General features: G+C 37.8%; 1 protein-coding gene across 1 annotated transcript in view; it reads left to right on the top strand.

The window, feature by feature from the left end:
• Window positions 1-20731, top strand: part of LOC308693633 (P2X purinoceptor 4a-like) — a 54041-nt gene that overhangs the window by 24133 nt on the left and 9177 nt on the right. The gene's annotated exons all lie outside the window — the stretch shown is intronic.

Here is a 20731-nt window from a genome sequence, read left to right as displayed (position 1 = left end):
CTTGTGTTTTGAGACAGTGACCGTAGACCTGCATTATATGACTGTCAGACAAGAACGGTTTGACCTAAACATATCAAAATTGAAACTACTGCGGAAAAAAAGACACCTACATCTTGGATGCCCTTGAGGTAAGCTAAAACATACCAAAATTTAATTTCAAAGTGAACTATCCTTTTAATGTAGAAACAACATAAAATAACCAAATAAAGACATTATATTTTAAATACTTGTTTAATGACATTTTTTTATATAAATGAAGGCCAGTATCACTGATACTAATACAGCTACTGATGTCTTGATAAATATGGGAAATACAAAGAAATTGAATAGAGCGTAAAACACTCTGCACTGCATAATTTATAAATTAGATATAAATGAATCCTTATTAAAGCTACAAAGGTTCTTTAGTTAGGAGCAGTGAGTATTTTTCTCTCTTCCCATTGTTATTTGATTGACCTCGAGTGAGACAGCTATATTGGGTGCTGTCCCTTTGAGACCTGCGTTGCCGACTGCCCATTACTGGTGCGCGTGACTGTCAGGACATGTGTGTGTCTTTTCGCGCTCGAATGTTTTAAAACCATTTGCTTTAATAGCATGATCAACTTCACGCTAGCTAAAGGATGACAGAAAAAACAAATAACTTGGATAGCACGAGTTATTAATATATATATATATATATTAATATATTCAATGCAACTATGCGCAAGTGCTCAAACTCGCTTTGATGTATTTATGCAAGTGCCTATAGCCTTTAATTTTTAATTCTTCATTCGGCAACAAAGACTTTCGTCCAAATTGTATTAGGCCTATAACATTGCAAATAGTTTTTCCGAAAGAAAAGCATGCTCATGCAAGAATTGTGAACTTAGTTTTAAGTATCTATAACGGTAAAAATTATTACAGGCCGATAATTGCATATTAAAATATAACTACAATTAAACATTATTAAAATACACCGGGTGATGGATATACTTACTGAGATGTTGGATGATGAGGGGAAAAAAAACAATAATTAATGTAAAGTTAAATTGATAATTAAATTGTATTTTTGAATTAAGTAAGGTAAATGTATTGGTCGCAGAGATGAAATTGTCCAGAGATGTTTGGTCACAGAGATGAAACTGTCCAGAGAGATGCACAGATGTCCAAAGATGAAATTGTCGCAGAGATACTTGGTAGAATTTCTGACGAAAGGGACCTGTGAAACATGACAATATATAGTCCCGCATTTAAAAAAAAAAAGTGATGAGGCATTCTCATTGGTAATTTTCAAGTGTCTTTAAAAATGACAATATTTTATTGATGAGTCGCGTTAAATTGTTTTTAAAAACCTGTGTAACATATATATATTGCCCTTTCGATGTGTGCAAAAATATTGTAGATGGTAAAAAAACGTTATCTCTAATAGGTTTTTTTTTTGTAATGTACAAACGGCATGGCAATATCATTACATCTTTGCATTAAAATATACAGAACAGGTGCATAAAAGAAATACAAATACAACAAGAAACAAAAAAGATTGAAAGGTTAAAGGGGCTTGGTTGTGTTTTTGTTTTGTAAATCATATTCTTCTTTAATGCAAACACTATTTATTGCATTGTTCTTTTTCATCACTTTAAGGGCTTTTATATAAGACAAACTCATTAAGAAGTTATCTCTCATTTACAACTCTTCTCATTTATAACTCATTTATAAGTAAAGTAATATATTACAAGTACCATGCATTACATAAGATCACTTTTGATGTTACGAGTAAAGAAACGCATGACAACAACGTACATTACGAAATCAGATCACTTTTTGATGTTACGAGTTAAGTAATGCATTACAAGTCACATACATTATAATCACATTACATTCTAATAATAAATACATTTAATTACAGTAAAAAAAAAATTCACTGCAGATTAAGTATTTTCGAAAACAATAATCACAGTTTAAGTATGAATTGTAGCTGAAATGTAGCCATTGATGCATGAGGTCCACAGTGGACAGATGATTAATCAGATTTCTCTCCCAATCTAAAATCAAAACTTGGAAAATGTAACTGGGTCATTATACGAAAACGTGCCATTTCCCACTTTTAATGTTTGATTTTCAATGTTTTGAAAATCTTTAAGCCCCTTTTTGGATGAAGTAGATCCTTACCTCCCAGGAAAATGTGCCGTGCCATATTTTTATTTTAATTTTTTTCATATAACCAATGTAAATGTGTGTGTTTGGTCAACCCTGTTACCGACATATTAATTACTTTTTGAAAAGGTTTTAAATAAATAAATACATTTTTCCATTTTAAATAAATGCAAAGGCATTTGCAAATGAGAAATGTTCCAGAGATATCGCTGCCACCAAAGTCAGTCCACTTTCGCATCCCCAATAGCGGCTGAAATTTTTCACCTTTGCTCTAGAGCCCTGTGCTTTTGGTATGTCGATCGGGGTGGGCCCTGGGGTCACCGTGCCGAATTGTGGCAAAATTTGATGGGTATATCGCCATAGACCTCCATTCATTCTGCACTCGTCCTGTGAGCGCCCTCATATGGAATCAGAATGGAACTGCACTGAAGTGTACTGAGAGTGAAACTTCTCGCCTTATTAGACATTCTCTGGTATTATTCGCCACACCTGCAATAATATTTGAACTACTATTCATATTCATCAGAATGTTATTCATATACTATTCATATTCATATTCACTGAATACTATTACTATTTATACTACAGGGCCGTTGAATGCTTGAATCTGATTGGTTTACGAACGTTCTAAGGTGTGCATTATTTTCAGGGAAACGCACGGCTATAGTAGTTCCAGGCAGGTCTTGGCTGCATTACAGTTCCATATCACTTCGCGTAGTTAACGGTAATAACGGAAAATACAATTCATAACAAGAAAAAACATTTAGCCGCATGCTCTTGATCTGGAATTTTCAATGTCTAGCTTCACAATCAATGGAAACATGCAGTTTAATTTGAATAAATAAAGTATATAGTCCTATCTATAATCAATAGAAAATTAAACTGAATATAGGCTAAATAAATGGATAATCCTGCAGCACGGATTATTATTGCAGATAATATAACAAATAAATAATTATTGATAGGCCTACTTGTTAAAAGGGCTTTGTGTTTCATTTATTTGGCTAGTCTACTGTCATCTGTCAATAATATAAAAAAGAATGAACAAATTAATTATAACGAATTGAATTAATAAATAAATAATAATATTGACGCACATGCTTTTCTGTCTCATTATTGCAACATCTCTCTCTAATAACTGCATTAATTTTTTTTTTTTTTTTTTTGCCCACCACCACCCCCCCTCTTCGGAGGACAACTTTATTGTTTAATAAAGCAAATTATATACACAATATATTACAATACTGACGACAGATTTATATACAGTGCGTAACCATTCAACCAGTTTAGTGAGACCCTGGGTACATGAGGGGAGGGGGGATTATAACACCACGAACAGAGTGTAACACGTAACATAAAAGACATGACAAGGTGATAGACAGACAACAGAGGGACAAGACAGTTGACAAACACAACAACATATTATTATTGATTAAGTAGAATGATCTTAAGCAAATTTTATTTGTTAATCTAAGATTTATATTAGTTGGTCATGGCTAGGGTGTTTGAGGGGAAAAAGGGTTTGGAAACATGTTATGCATAAGTGTATGCCTATGTGTATGTATGAAGTGATGGCTGCAAGAACAAAAGCTGGTAATGTACACGGCTTGTAGTTATGTTTGTGTGGTATTAAGAAATGTCAAAAATGGGGACCAGGTGTCTTCAAAGGCTGATGTTTGCTTCCTTCTTTAGGAGTGGAGTATAGTTGAGGGTGAAAAGCTCTGACAGCCTGGGGGAAATCTGAATCCCTAGGTACTTGATGTTGCCTGTGTGAAGGTGGAGGGATGTGTCCTGAGCTCCAGAATCCCATGCATCATCTGAAAGTGGTAGTAAAATTGACTTGTTCCAGTTGATAGTGTAATGTGAGACAAGGGAGAATCTGCTAATAATGTTGAAAGTTTCTTGAAGTGATACTCGTGGGTTCTGTAAATAAAGTAAAAGATCATCTGCATATAAACTGATTTTGTGTTGTGCGTTGTCTACCTGAATTCCTTTGATTATGGTGTTTTGTCTTATTGCTGCTGCGAGTGGTTCAATGAAAATTGCGAAGAGGGAAGGCGAGAGTGGGCATCCCTGTCTGGTGCCCTGATGCAGTGTGAAACTCTGTGAAGTGATTCTGTTAGTGGTGATGGTGGCCCTGGGTGATGTGTACAGTATTTTAATCCAGTGAATGAACGCATTAATAACTGCATTAATAACTGCATAAAGCCGGGGACACACTTAAAGGCCGGTTATGAATGTAATTTGATACTTATGACTGATCATGCCCAAACGCGTGTTCAGCGCGTTCAGTCTGTGTTCAAAGTCGGTGTTTAAAATCTGCTGCAGTCGATGAAAACAGTCAGAGAATGTGTCAGCTAGTCGTGTGTCCCCAGCATTAGTCTGCTATCAGCGGCTCAAACCTCCGTTACTAACTCTAAAATTACATTTTGGAATTAGCAACGGAGGCATCGGATTAGATGCGTAAGAAATTTGTCTTACATACAAGAGCGTTTTAATGACAACAACTTTACAAACGTCTTGAAATACATAATCTGAACAATGTTTCGAAAAATTATATATATATAATATATATATATATATATATATCCGCTTCGCGTCTTGACTGCATTACCACCTCGGGTGTGCATTATTTTTCTAATAATTCAACGGCCTATCGTCAATTATTCCTTACATATATAATCGCAAACAATACTATTTGAACTATCCTCCTACGTGCGGTCGCATTGTAAACAGTGGGGCGGTACTTCGGCCGGCGCAGGCGTGACCTTTCACCGTGATGACGTAGTTCCCTGTCCGTTTGTTGATCAGCTCAATCCGAACTATTGAACTATTGCCACAGCCCTCAGGTTTGTGTTTCATGCTTTTTTGTTTTTTGTTGCTGTCAGAACAACAATGCCTTTTTAAAAAACATTTTCTGCTGTACTACAGTCATTATCACTATAAAATATCACAACCCCCCCCCATAATCTGCCTCAAACTTCACCAAAATGTGTTTTCTTAAAAATTACAGTTACTACAGTAATATTAGGTGGCACAAAATGTTTTAGAGTGGAGGATTGTTCGACAACTTAAAATTGAAGGTGTAGCTTGCTAAGAGCATGTATATATATTCATATTTTTGCAGTGCAGCAAGACCAATGGGACTCCATCAACTCCTCAACTTCAGAGTCCCCAGTGGAAGTTAAGAAAAAGAAGAGCAAGAAAAGCAAGAGAAGCAAATAAAAGGGGGGGGGGATATAATGTGTTACTTTGTTGTTTGAGTATACTGTAGAAAAGACAATGTTTTATTAAGATGAAAAAGTGTTTTGAAATTTTTTTGTAAAATAAAAGTCAGAAATTAAATGGGATCCTTTATTGTATTTTTACTGCACTTACCCTGTAACTACACAGAACAAGGGGGTAACAAGCGCCACTTTAATTTACAGCCCTCTGGAGTAACACTTACCCTGTAACTACACAGAACAAGGGGGTAACAAGCGCCACTTTAATTTACAGCCCGCAGGAGTTACACTTACCCTGTAACTACACAGAACAAGGGGGTAACAAGCGCCACTTTAATTTACAGCCCGCAGGAGTTACACTTACCCTGTAACTACACAGAACAAGGGGGTAACAAGCGCCACTTTAATTTACAGCCCGCAGGAGTTACACTTACCCTGTAACTACACAGAACAAGGGGGTAACAAGCGCCACTTTAATTTACAGCCCGCAGGACTTACACTTACCCTGTAACTACACAGAACAAGGGGGTAACAAGCTCCACTTTAATTTACAGCCCGCAGGAGTTACACTTACCCTGTAACTACACAGCACAAGGGGGTAACAAGCTCCACTTTAATTTACAGCCCGCAGGAGTTACACTTACCCTGTAACTACACAGCACAAGGGGGTAACAAGCGGCACTTTAATTTACAGCCCGCAGGACTTACACTTACCCTGTAACTGCACAGAACAAGGGGGTAACAAGCGCCACTTTAATTTACAGCCCGCAGGAGTTACACTTACCCTGTAACTACACAGAACAAGGGGGTAACAAGCGCCACTTTAATTTACAGCCCGCAGGAGTTACACTTACCCTGTAAATACACAGTTGAAACGGGTAACAAACACTACTTACTATGTAACAATACGAAACAACACTATTTGCACAGTAATTACAGAGAAAGGTACTCTTATAAAAAAAAAAAAAAAAACTTTTAATTACACAGTATATTTGCCCTGACATTTAAGTGTCATTGCAATACAATGTGATAAGGTAAGTACTAAGTACTACATGGTACGTTCTAAATTAAAATCATAGCAGAAACTCTTTTTTTTGGCTTAACGTTAAGTAGTTTAGTAAGAAAAGCCAATAAATAGCATTGCCAATGTTTTTCGAAATCAGCTGTTTATAAAATTGTTTCAGATAAAAATTGTATCATACTGTGCTTACATACAGCCATATATATATATATATTAGAGGTGGGCATAGATTAATTTTTTTAATCTAGATTAATCTAGATTAATTTTGAAATTAATCTAGATTAATCTAGATTAAAATGGCTCATTTGAATTCTGCCGAAGGCATTCAGAATATGTGTGCTACCCAAATAATGACTATAAAAGTAGGCTAAGTCTTTGAGAACGGGTTTCTCAAGCCAGGTGGCGCCTTAGACTAGGGGCTCATCTCAGGAACTGTTTCCAAAATGCATCACAAACTGCTTGAGAAAGCTGTTCTACTCATAGACTGTAAAAGGTTACTTCTGTACTGTTACCGTCCGTAGGCAACAAAGGCCTATGTTATTATCAACTACTAGGCTATCAATTAGGGATGGGCGATATGGCCTAAAATCTATATTTTGATATACATTGTAGCCTCTTGCGATAACGATATACAGTATATTATAATAAAACCATTACAGAACAGGTTACACAGACCCTGCTAAACAACTGCTATTTTTTTTAAAGGGTACATGTAGTTTTGAGAACATATATTGTGCAAAACTGTAAGTATACAACATAATTTTGCAGATAAATAAAATTTAAGTAGCCTACACTAGCTGCAGAGATCTTAAGTAGGTCTAATGTTTATTATAGCTTTGAGCTTATGAAACCCCAAATTTAAAGTTATAATATTGTCTAACTGATGTCTTTTCAGTTAAAAAGAAACACAACAACGATTCTTAAAATCGGGTGTAGACAGAGATTATGTGTTAACGTTACACCACTAAGATATATTGGATTGAGAATAATACGCGCGCGCTGGTATTCAGTGATATCAGTTTCAGTTTCGTTTTGAATTTGAGGTGGTAGAACGGATTAGTCGTGTGTTAACTTACCGAACCGTTACCCCACACACTCGGATAGTTTGCTGCTGTTTGTCGGACGGCTTAAATCCGAACCAAGTCCAAATAATGGATGTTGCAGCTTTCACTTTCAGCCGTGTTTACTTAAGATGACGACGAATATGCGTTGCAGCCGGGTTTACCTCGCGGCCGCGGGTAGATTGCGTCATCATAGCTTGTGTAGTAGAGCCATCTCCCAACCCAACTTGGGGAATAGATTAACGGCGATATTTTTTTTATCGCGCGATAAGAGTCTCGTATGGCCCACCACTAATATATATGTAAGTTTAATTTACAACCCACAGATGTCAAAATTACCCTGTAACTACATTGCACAAGAACATATTTTGCCAGAAATGTGATAAAAACTTTTATATATAACAGACGTACAATTTTTGCCTGGAATATATTAACAGAATAGGTACCTGTTAGTTTTAAAATAATTACATTATAAATCATTTTCTTGTATATCTGGTTGTACCCCTTTATTACCCAAAACCTAACATATTGTTCCCTTATACCTACACGGAAGTACACTATAATTACAGAAACGTACACCGTAATTTCGGTTTACTTGCGCAGTTGTTTGCGGGTCGTAATATAAAGTGTTACAAAGGATTTTTGCATGCATACACTGCTTTGTGTTTGCTCTATTAACTTACAAGAGTTATTTACAATGTTAGTAAAAAAATAAAAAAGAAATATGCTATAATACAGTGGTTCTGATGAGCCTTTTGTGTTATCACTATTTTGTGTTATCTTGGTTAAGAAGGTGAAGGGTTACAAATTTAAGAATCTATTTCAAATATGCTTCCATACATAACATCACGGTAAAGAATATTGTATTTAGCGTTTAAGGTTGAGATAATGATTCTGCTCAGCAAAGTTGCAATTCCTGTTTTCTCCTTATTGTCTTTAATGGCTCTGGAGTCCCAGTTTCACTCAGAGCCACAGCCCAGACATTGAATCGTTGGGCTGATTGGATTAGCACATATGCGTTTGAATGGTTATGCTGATTGGATTGAGATTGGCCAGACCCTCAGTGTAGGGCGTTACCTAAACCTGTTACATGCTTTGTTTGAATTTGTCTCCACCTTCAAAAGTCCCTCCTCCTAAAATGCCTATAAGATACCATGCGAAGTTCCCTTAGTTAGATAATGTTGGATTCCTGCAGCCATGTCAACGTGAAGTCCTCAATAAAGAATAACTTTGTTTGAACGTGATCCCAACGTCTCCTGGTTTTGCGTCGATGAAAGAAAACTTTCCAACAGATGGTGCCGTGACCCGGATGGAGAAAAAGGAAACTGAATCTTAAAACTTCAAGCTCCAAAAAAATCTCAAAGACTGAATTTTTCCAGACGGAATCTTTCTCTACAAACGAAAGACTTGGTGAGTTTCACCCCATTCAAAGAACCATTGCAGACCAGTACAAATTTGTTTTTCCTCTGCGCCGTTCAGAGAAGAAGTTAACAAACAGCTGCAGGGTTTGGTTAACTAAGTCTATCCTCTAAAAAAGTTTTCTTTTAGAGATGAAATTTATCCTCTGTTGTTCAGGCAGGGAAGATTAACAGTTACATGTTAATATTGTGTGTATCCTCTTGCTAGAGAAGACCTATCCTTTGTAAGCTAGAGAAGATTTAGCGTCATGTGCTAATAAGATTGTTACCTCTATTGTAGACAGTAGAGAGAAGTTTTTAGTGTTTGTTTGTTTGTGTGGTAACAGAAATTCACAAAATGTTTAGGAAAAGTACTAGACTGATTACACCTTTATGGACAGACAATGAGTTTAAGTCTTTGTTAAGAAAGCACATGGACTCAATCGTGACTGAGGAAGTCAGATTGAATTTGACAAAGAAATTTGGCATTGATGCAGAAAAAGTATGGTCAATTGAAGATTGTAAAAAGATACTAGGAGCCAGTATTCGCAAGAACAATGTGAAAGCCATTATCTGTTGTCACAGAGAATTTAGCTTATTCATTGCACAAGAACAAGCGCAGTGTATTGCTAAGTTAAAAGAACAGATCAAACAACTGCAGACTCAGGTGTCCTGCCTCAAGACAAATGTGGGCCATAACAAGGCCTCAACCAAATGTGACTCAGAAAACCAACAGTCAGATGAAAGCTATCCTGATTTACAGTCTTTTGATAGTATAGAGGACAATGTCAAGGCAGATGTAAATGCAGTTGAAGTGTGCATAGCTAGAAAAAAGCCTCAGGGAAAAGGTGTTGATACAGTTCCATTTGCAACCACCATACTGCAGGTACAAGCAGTCAAAACATCTTTAGGTCCTAAAGATATTGAGAGAATTGCTGAAAGTTTGCCATTAGTGCAAAGAATTTTTTCTGAGTTTAGGAGAGAGTTGTCCAAAAAGATGCGGCTCTATGATATGTCTCTAGCTGAAGTCACCCAGCTAATATCACAGATTTTGACTGAGTCAGAATTCAATGATTTTGAAAGTGCTGTAAACATTTCTGAGTTTCAAAATGCCAGAAAAGAAGAATTGAGAGAGGGAGTTCTGAGAGTGTTAACGAACATTGTTGGACCAAACGTGGACTGGTCAAAGATCACTAGTTTGGTACAGAAGAAGGGTGAAAATGTATGAGAGTACACAGAAAGATTTTGCCAGACCGCTGCAGTTTACAGCGGGATTGCTGACTCTCCAGAGAAGGTGTTTGGTGATAATGGCCCTTTGGTTCGCACATGGTTTCATTGTCTTTTGCCAGAACACAGAAAGGCGTTGCCTTACTTAAACATCACATGGTGTACGAGAACCCTGCAAGACAACTTGGATAGTTTAGTTACTTGGGAAAGAGACTCTGATGTCAAAGAGAGAGTAAGAATTGCAGTAGTTTCTGTTAAGGGCAACTCAGAGAAGCAAAAGAAACGCAAAAGTCATAGAGAAGCCAGTTGTTCTTACTGTGGCAAGCACGGACATTTTGGAAAAGAATGTAGAAAAAAACAAAAATAACTTAAGACAAGTTAACAATGTTATGCAGCTTTTACTACATTTGTTGGCTACTTTGAAGCAGCCCCTCCCCTCGTCATTGGACTCGTGGGTAAGCTTTTTGAAGTGTTAACCATTTGGGCTGTGATTGCTTAATCTCCCCAGTAACTTACAACAAAGATGAAAGACTTATTGACTGTCACAGCCTTTGTTTGGGGGACATTCAGTATACTCACAGCCTTAAATGTTATACTGCAGAACATTACAATCAGACACCATCCTCTATATATGATGTCTACTATGACTGATGTTTCACTGGAGAATGGAAATGTGCCAATTTTCTCACACACTGTACAGTGTGCACACAACAGGGACAGAATAGGACACACAGACCAGTGCGGAGCCCATGGAAGAACCAAAAGCAACAGGCTTCGGGGGTCAGCCATGTGGTGAAGATTTCCTCATAGGTTTCCCCCTCAGTAGCTTATCCCCACCTCACTGGTCCATAGGTGTCAAAACAATTAAGAAATAGGGAAAGAATGAAACAACAACAGCAGACTCTAAAAAACCATACAACCCTAGTGTTTGAAGAAATACTGCTCTGTTTTCTGTTTTCTTTCTTCCTCTGTACAGATAAACACTTGATGGCTGTTCCGAGATCCATATGCAACGACCGTCTCATCTGCATATGAAGCCACAACCTCAAGACGACAACTAGACCCACTGCTGAACGAACTATCACAAAAGAAAAAGAAAAAAATACACAATGCAGAGACTTCATGGACCCTAATTGCATGTTTTGTTTCTGTGTCAGCATGCAATTACAGATGAACAACACAGATCATGCTTGTGCCTGTAACTTTTTCAAGTTACAAGAATGAACTTTTAAGTGTCTAAATTTGTATTTTGTGAGAGTTTTTAAGAACTCTCAAAGAGGGGACTGAAGGGTTACAAATTTAAGAATCTATTTCAGATATGCTTCCTTACATAACATCACAGTGAAGAAAACTGATTTTAGTTTTTAAGGTTAAGATCTCAGCAAAGTTGCAATTCCTGTTCTCTCCTTATTGTCTTAAATGGCTCTTGAAGCCCCAGTTTCACTCAGACTGATGGGATTAGCACACGAATGATTCACTGAGAATCTCACCTTTTGTTCTGCAAATGGCTTTCGGACCCAAATGGCTCTTAGAGCCTTATGCTGATTGAATTAGGATTGGCCAGACCCTCAGTCTAGGGTGTTACCTAAACCTGTTACATGCTTTGTTTGAATTTGTCTCCACCCTCAAAAGTCCCTCCTCGTAAAATGCCTATAAGATACCATGTAAAGTTCCCATTGTTAGAAAATGTTGGATTCCTGCAGCCATGTCAACGCGAAGTCCTCAATAAAGAAGTCCTCAATAGCCCAAACTGTATTGTTCTTAACTAGACTCACGAATGTGTTAATAAATAACACAGGATGTGTGGTTTTTAACAGGATGTGTTGTTTTTAACAAATCAGTTATAAGAGTGCGTTAGAATTACAAACAATGCATACAGTATTTTTTATTTACAGGCATAAAAACAGTGACTTCTATTGCCATATTAGGATGAAGAGAAGGCGAAATTGTACACAAACTTTATTGGTTCTTGTGTGTATTGTCAGGCAGTGTTGGGGGTAACTCATTACAAGTAACTTGAGTTACATAATCAGATTTTAGATTTTTTGAAAGTAACTAGTGAAGTAACGTATTATTTACAACAAAATATCTGAGTTACTTTTTAAAATAAGTTACGCAAGTTTACTTTGTTTTCCCATTTATTGGATGACAGCTCTCCTGTCCCCATGTTGAGACAAATCAAAGTGCAGAGGCGTCCGAATCCACTTTTGCTAGTTTAACGACGGGAAAAATGGTGCGCCAGGCGCATGGTCTAAAAGGGTTGTCCCTATTCTCTTAATGAGTAATGGGTTTGTTTTGGGCGTAACATGAAATAAACCAATCAGAGTCTCATCTCCCATTCCCTTTAAAAGCCAGCTGCGCTCGCCCATGGCGGATTAGCTATTTACTTGACGGAATTTGCAAGCGGAAAGACCGAATGCGTCTCCAGAGCGCAAACGGATCTGCTCGTGCACGAGGTTAAAGCGCGCAAGTAGACCATAAGGGACAAGCCGGATTCCACCATATCTTTATGTACACAATATTAATCTTTTACAGTACATTATAATCCTTTTATTTTTAATATTTGGCATGTTTGTGTGCTGCTGCACGTACCTGTGTGTGTACGCGCGTAGTGGACCCACCTATAGGCACACATTACTAATGCGCTCTTTAAATAACAAAAAAAATGATTACGCCATTGACTTTAGACCAGGTTTTTGTTGGTCAACGGTTCAGTCTATTTCAGTTCCTCAAAATAGCAATGCTCCAACAATGCGCCTGAACACACTCCTCGTTCTCAGACCAGCAGCCCATGGGTGCACAGATGGGTGCAAATGCATTTGCTATTTAAACAATGTGGCGCAGGACGTGAAAAGGATAACTACATCGGGCTGAAACTAGCAAAACACACTTGCGTCTCGCTTGGCGCTGCATTGTGCCAGGTGTATGATAGGGCCCTTGGTGTGGAAAGGTCTTTACATTTGCCCAAAAATATAACTTTTAAGCCTAGCCCAGGTGAAAAAAAGTAACGCAAAAGTAACATAACGCATTACTTTTCTAAAAAAGTAACTAACACAATTACTTTTTAAGGAAGTAACACAATATTGTAATGCATTACTTTTCAAAGTAACTTTCCCCAACACTGTTGTCAGGTGTTTCAGGTTTGAATGTCCAGAAGAGAAAAAGCTTTTATTATGCTTCCCGTCTTCTGCGCTCCCGTTACAATACCTCTGAGAATTTTAGTAAAAAGTTGCACTCCCAGACGGCGTACGCAAGTCGACTTACGCCAAAAGAGTAATACTTGACGATGTATGACGTAGATGTAGGAGTAGCGTAAGCTTTGAAGCCTCTCGTGGTTCAAACACACAGGGCTAGGCAACCGCGTTCGTCATTACGTTGTGCATTACGTTGTGGTCAAGTGTTCCTCTTGTGGCATAAGTCGATGCGTATGGCCGTCTGCCGTAAGCTAGTTATTTTAATCGATAAAGTTCTAAATATGGATATTTTTCTTACAAGAATGCAACGCTTTGCTTCAGAAGGCCTTTATTAACCCCTCTGAGCCTTTTGGGACACTTTTATGATGGATAGATGCACTTGTATGGACGTAAAAAATAGTGCCCATTCACTCCCATTATAATGCATGGAAAAGCCTATAGTTAGTTAGGAAGGGGTTGGTTTACCTGGATGTTATGTAGCCAACCCCTAAGGTCAGTCACCTGACAATTGTTGATATTAGGTCTTGAGCAGAGGGGGACAGTAACAAAGTACATTTACTTGAGTACTGTACTTTAGTACACTTTTTGAGTATCTGTACTTTTACTTGAGTATTATTTTTTAATGGAAACTTTTTACTTCACTACATTTGAAAGACAAATATCGTACTTTTTACTCCACGACATTTCTGTCAAGGTCCTTGAGTAGAAAGTAAGGGGATGATTTTGGTTGCAAGGGTTGCATTTTGGTTGGAAATGAAAGTCAGGTTGACGTCAGAACTCGACTGATGTTGGTTTCTGACGTCAAACCGTCTCTCCAATGTTGGAGATTAACGTCAATCTGCCGTTGGATTCTGACATCAACTTGATTTTCATTTTCAACGTTGGGTTTGGCCAAGCAGCCATTTGGGTGTCCGAAACCATTGTGGACGTTATTGAGTGCACTTATTCAATCTCACATTCAATCCCACTATTGGAACTGTGTTCTAGAAATAAATGTAATATTGATATGAGGGTAGGCAGGCATAGATTTAGAGGCATAAGGTACTGTAAGTATTACATACAACAATGCAACAATAATAAAACAATGCATTGACATTTACTTTTTACTTATAATACTTAAGTTATCTTAAGACAAGAACTTCTGTACTTTTACTTCAGTAAAAATCGGTCTTTACAACTTTTACTTGTAACGGAGTAATATCTGACCAGTAGCATCTGTACTTTCACTCAAGTAAGGAAGTTGTGTACTTTGTCCACCTCTGCCTCTCCAATAGGTTGAAGAATGGCGTCATTCAAGGGAAGACCGTGGTTTCGGTCTGAGTGAGGTTGAAAAAGATCTGCAGTGAACCAAAGACAGTCTCAAAAACGCGGTTTGAAATCGCTGGTGTTTCTGACGTCACAAACGAAAGATCCGGGAGGCCCTCCCAGAGAGATACCGTAAATACCTGATCTTCCTAAACAGCTTCTCTGGCTGCGATACCGTATCAGCAATTTCTGGGTTTAGCAAACCAACTTTGCTCACCAAGCTCTGCAAGACTGAAAAAGCAGAGAACACAACTGAATTGAACTGTGTTGATCTGAGATACATATACGGAAGAAGGATCTCGTGAGAGCGGCATTCGAACTGGAACTGAGAATTAGGGTGTATATACATATATATACATGTATACAAAAAGAGGAATTTGAATTGTATTGAGACTGCTAATAAGCAGTAAACTTTGACCTGTGATTTTATTTTCTCTACTGTTATTTTTTTCAAATCTTTCAAATTCCATTGTATTTCATTTCAATTCATTTTGATTTTATATTTTATTTTTATTTATTTTTCTTGGAGAACGAGAGTAAAAAAAGGTATTCTTAAAGGGGTAATCATTTTGAAAGATTGTATGTGAATTTAAAACGTTTACTTAACCTTAAATAATCCAATTAGAAACAAATTGAATAAATAGGTAAATAAATAAATAATAGATATTAATAGAATAAGGGTAAATTAAATTTATTAGATTGAAACTAAATAGGTCATAAAAAAGAGAAACAATAATTATAAACTAAATAGGAAATACAAATTAGGGTTTATTTTAGGGCTTATAAATTATTTGTTCCACGGCAGATCTGCTGTTCTCCTTGCCATTATATATATATATATTTTCTCTTTCCCTCCTGATGTGATGTGATGTATTAAATTTCACTGTTTTATTAATTACATTTTTTTTAAATACATCATCCTAAATTTTCTAACACAATTGTGTTTGTCATAAATTCTTTCTCCCCTTGCTGTTAGCGCAGTCTCTTGAGCGATTCTGGTCTTCTGGTCACTGGTCCAAATTTTAAGCGGTGCACTTCACGCTCATTTGCATATTTCGCTGGTTGTAAGTGAGGGTTGTACTGTCGCCGCGACGCAGGTTACAGAAAGTTGGTAATGCTTGGAACCAACATGTTCCAAATGCTGGGAACATTAGATAATGAGAAAAAGTCCAGGTGGAAAGAATTTGTGAAGCCCTTAGTGCACGCATACAATTGTACGCGCAACGATACAACCGGGTATGCTCCTTATGAGCTCATGTTTGGGCGGCTGCCTCGCTTGCCAGTTGATTTGGCTTTCGGGTTGCCAACAGAAGCTCCGGCCAAGTCTCATTCCCAATACGTGAAGGATTTGAAAGATCGGTTGCGAGGGAGCTACGAGATAGCTAAGAAGAACTCTGTTAAATTAGCAGAGCGTAACAAAGGAAGGTTTGATAAACGCGTGGTTGTTTCTACCTTGGAGGAGGGTGACAGAGTCCTTGTGCGCAATGTTAGATTGCGAGGAAAGCACAAGCTCGCAGACAAGTGGGAGCAAGGAATTCAAGAAAGTGGTTAGGAGAGCGGGCGATTTACCGGTGTACACTGTCCGACCAGTTGGACAGAGTGGTCCCCTCAGGACATTACATCGTGACTTGTTGTTACCTTGTGGATTTTTGCAGCCGAGTCAATATGAGAAACAGCCTAAGCAAAGGGATCGCAGGCCCAGAACTAGAGCCTGTGCAGATGATAATGATTCACAAGAGCCAGAATCTGAGTGTGAATATGAGTCTGACACTGATCGATTCATTAATCCTGCATTTAGGGATACATTGGATTTTGAAACCCGAGTTTTGGTGAGCCCCGAGCACTTACCTTGTCGAAATCCTCAGAAAGTCCCAATTGACTTACCTGCTGTTGAACCTGCAAGAGAGAGTATACCTACCTGTGAGTTATTAGAGGAGAATTCAGAGGAACCTGTAAGGGAAAGCTTACCTGAGTCTGGAGAAGTAGAAACTTCTTATGTTGAGCTGGAATCTGGTCATAATGATCCAGGGGTTTCGGTAAGGGAAGAGCCAGGATTGGATCTCTGTACACATGGATGTGTTCAATGACCAGGCTTGGGAGGGTTACTTTAAAAATGTATTCCGTTACAGTTACAAATTACTTCATAAAAAAAGTATTGAGTAACGTAATTTAAGTACTATAATATGAAAGTAATGTAACTGATTACTTTTGGATTACTTCAAGGTCACGTATATAATAAAGTCAAGGAAGAAGAAATATTATTTAAAAAAAAAACTTTTATTTATTAAGAATTTGGTCCAGTGTACAATATTTGCAAAATATACACACAGGCCTGAATATATATATATGTGACCCTGGATCACAAAACCAGTCTTATGTCGCACGGGTATATTTGTGGCAATAGCCAACAAAACATTGTATGGGTCAAAATTATAGATTTTCCTTTTATGCCAAAAATCATTAGGATATTAAGTAAAGATCATGTTCCATGAAGATATTTTGTAAATTTCCCACCTTAAATATATAAAACATTTATTTTTGTGAATGGATGCAGCACTATCGCCAATAGAAATGGACAACTTTAAAGGTGATTTTCTCAATATTTCGATTTTTCTGTACCCTCAGATTCCAGATTTTCAAATAGTTGTATAAAATCAAATAGTTGGCCAAATATTGTCCTTTCCTAACAAACCATACATCAATGGAAAGATTATGTATTCAGCTCTCAGATGATGTATAAATCTCAATTTAAAAAAAATTACACGTAAGACTGGTTTTGTGGTCCAGGGTCACATATTTATGTTAAGGTCTATACAGACATCTAGTGGCTAATGTATGGTATTACAGATTATTTTGTTTTAATTTTAACAAATTTTTAACTAAAAAATAAAAACACAACATTTAAAATTTTTACACAATTTACATAAGTTTATTTTAAAATAGGCCTACATGTTGACTAAAGCCGTGATCTTTCTTAATTTGCCTGACTGAACTTGGGGCGTTGGTAGTGGGAGTTCCCCTACGTTACCTAGACAGCGAACATCCCGTTACGTGAGAAAAGATTAAGAAAGGACATTTTGGGTACTAAAAAAGCTACTCTCCTAATTTCTACAAAATAGCAGCGGAATTTCCATGAATTAAAAGCGATTTTACCCGCAGGCAGCACCGTTTCTACTAGCAGCAGTGATTCAATCTGCGTTTGAGGAGTTTGTAGACAGCTGTTATTTGCACATGCACCAGCGCGTGGCACACCTGAGTCATTACTGGCAACAGAACCAGGAACCATTGTAATCCTGAAAGTATTCCCCCTTTTTTCAAAATGTAACTATAATCTGATTACTACGTTTTTTGACGTAACTGTAACGGATTACAGTTACTGGATTTTTGTATCCTGATTACATAACGCCGTTACATGTATTCCGTTACTCCCCAACCCTGTCAATGACATCAGAGCCAAGAAAAGTGACATCATCAAAGCTGGCTGCGAACTGTTCAAGCTCATATTCTGTGGAAATCCACCTGAAGATTTGGAAAACTTAAGATTTTATATCTTCAGCAAGCGGGTCACAGCCGGGAGCATCAAGCCTGAGAAACTGCCTCCGACTACAGGAGCTGCAGCACAGCACTCTCTGCGGGCGTATCTCCAGACCAGAGATTGGCTACTGCTACAAAGTCCATCACTGGATGTCCTTGAGTATGGATGGAAACAAGGAGAACAAGGTTATGCACCAGACCCTACAACAGATCCCATTGCACTGCACTATCTTCTGAAGTTTGTCAGCTGCAACTGTGCAGGGGACTGTGACACTCTCAGGTGCTGCTGTAAAAAGCAAGGCGTCAAGCATATTTCTGTTTGTGGGAACTGTCATGGTAACTCTTGCCAGAACATCTACCAGCCAGATAATAACAGGAGTGAGGGAGATGTAGGGGAGTTGGATGAGGTTTGTTAAATTTTAAACTGATTTAGTAAGTTTTGTTTTGTAATTGTTCAATAAAACCATTTTTATGTGGTTTTTGTATGGACTTGGAGTCATTTTTACTCAAAACTAATGGCTGAGATAGATTCAGCACCCCTAAAAAACCCTAGTTAGACATCTCAAAAGGTAATATTGGAAAAAAAAAATCATTATTTTTACCCAGGCCGTCTGGGCACCCCAACTTTGATTGCCTCTCCAGGCGTTTCCACGAGGATTTGGCCGTGGATAAATTGGGAGGTGTTACTAGACACCTATAGGAACACATGGTAATACAAGATACAAGATAATCGGGCTGATTTTGGCCCCAATTTTCCCCTTCCGGCAATCCCAGGTAAAGTCCTGATTATCATATCAGATTTTCCTGTGGTGTGAAGTGTGTTAAGAGTGACTGAATCTGCTCTGATGAACGCCATAGCTGCCCCAATCTCAACATGAATTGAATATTTACAATCAGAAATCTTGTTGTGTGAGGGGAACCCCAAGGACAAACTCACACACGCTGGAGATTGTCACGTGAAACGAAACAATAGCCATTCAGAACGCGAGCTGACAGAAGACTCACCTCCAGCTCATGCTGTAACATGTAAAGTTCATGTTCACACCGTCTCCATAACTTCATCTAAACATTTTTCTCTTTTTTTCCCCGCACATTTTCTGTAAAAAGCAGTCCATACACTATAATGGACTGTTCGTTTTTTAAGGGGCTACCATAGTCAAAATAGACTTGACCCTCCCTTCGCCAGCAATACATTTTTCTATGACCCTCCAAAATGATTGTAAAAAAAGGCATGACCCTCCCCGATAATTTACTAATTACTTCTGTACTGGTTTGCGCTTGTTTTTTTACAACCATGACAAACGACTACACCCATTTTACACATACTCTGTTTGCGGTGCGTATTTATTTCCGTTCCCATGTTAACAGGTTAGAGCTTTCACACTGCACGCGGATGCGGTCTCCACACGAGTCTATTTCTGCTGTGCTGCAAATGCGGAATTAAAGTGACAGCGCATGGTTCGTGGTCAAAATGAACACAGATTGACGTGAAAATATAATAATCTCACCATAAATTCATTTAATTAAATACTACTATTTTTCACAGTCATCGTTTTTACTTTAAGACTTTAAGTAAAGAAAGGAAAGCTACAATTTACCTCAACAAGGCTACATAATGAACAACACTCGTCTCATTCGTGGAGCTGGAAAAACAAGTTATTTGTGAAATGCAAGATTTATTGTATTAAAATTTAAATGCAAAATAAAAGGCATGAGAGTCGGCTCTTTTTGTCAATTTTACGTTTTAATTTAAAATGTCTGCGATTTTGATAAGTACATTGTTAATTGTTTTACCTCTTACTTGAGCAAATATATAAATCTATATAGAAGTAGCCTAATGCATTGAATAATACGTAGTTTAAATTGTGTTTAAATGTGAATACGTATATTAAAGAGTGTATATGTGTGCAAAGAAAATCTCAATGCTGACTAAACTTTTTTTAAATAAAAGTTGCTGATAACTTCTGGATTTGAAATAAAAATAGTGAGTATGTGTTTGTGATCAGTTGCACTGCAAACGCAGCATATGTGAAAGCACTATAGCGTGCCACTCCTGCACCGCATAGCCTACGCACTGCACACGGAGTATGTGTGAAACAGGCGTTAACTTCTGCTTTCTCATCTTACACATCACACTCCACTGTTATGGTGGCCATTTCAGTAGATTTACTCACTAACATTGTTGTGGAAACACAATAAGCATGGAAACTAAAAGTTAGTAAATGGTAGTATCGTGCTACAGCGCACATTCTATCAGATGCAGTTCTGGCGCCTCAGTCCCAGTACTGTAAAACTCGACGTACATTCACATCATATGTAGAGTTACACTCACAGGACACTGCACTTATTCATAATCACAAAAGTTCATTATTTGCTCGTGCTTTAAAGCTTTGCCGGGTAAACATTTCATTGGCGTTCTGTTCTGACATGATGCACTTTTTCTGAGCGCGTACTGTCAAACAGCGCCAAACTAGATTTTTGTTGGGTCAGACCCATCTGCTAGCGATGGGGGGCCGAGACTGAGAGAGCTACATGGAGCTACATGGAAAAATATGCACCCAACAAGCCACTTAGAAATGTTGCTGTTTTCATGAATACAAAAGTTGGGTGACCCTCCCCTAGACTAAAAAAGTTG

The sequence above is a fragment of the Scardinius erythrophthalmus genome (assembly GCF_964197995.2).
Source record: "Scardinius erythrophthalmus genome assembly, chromosome: 7".
Classification (NCBI taxonomy): domain Eukaryota; kingdom Metazoa; phylum Chordata; class Actinopteri; order Cypriniformes; family Leuciscidae; genus Scardinius; species Scardinius erythrophthalmus.
The sequence above is the reverse complement of the archived record's forward strand: the minus strand, read 5'-3'. Positions and strand labels throughout refer to the sequence as shown.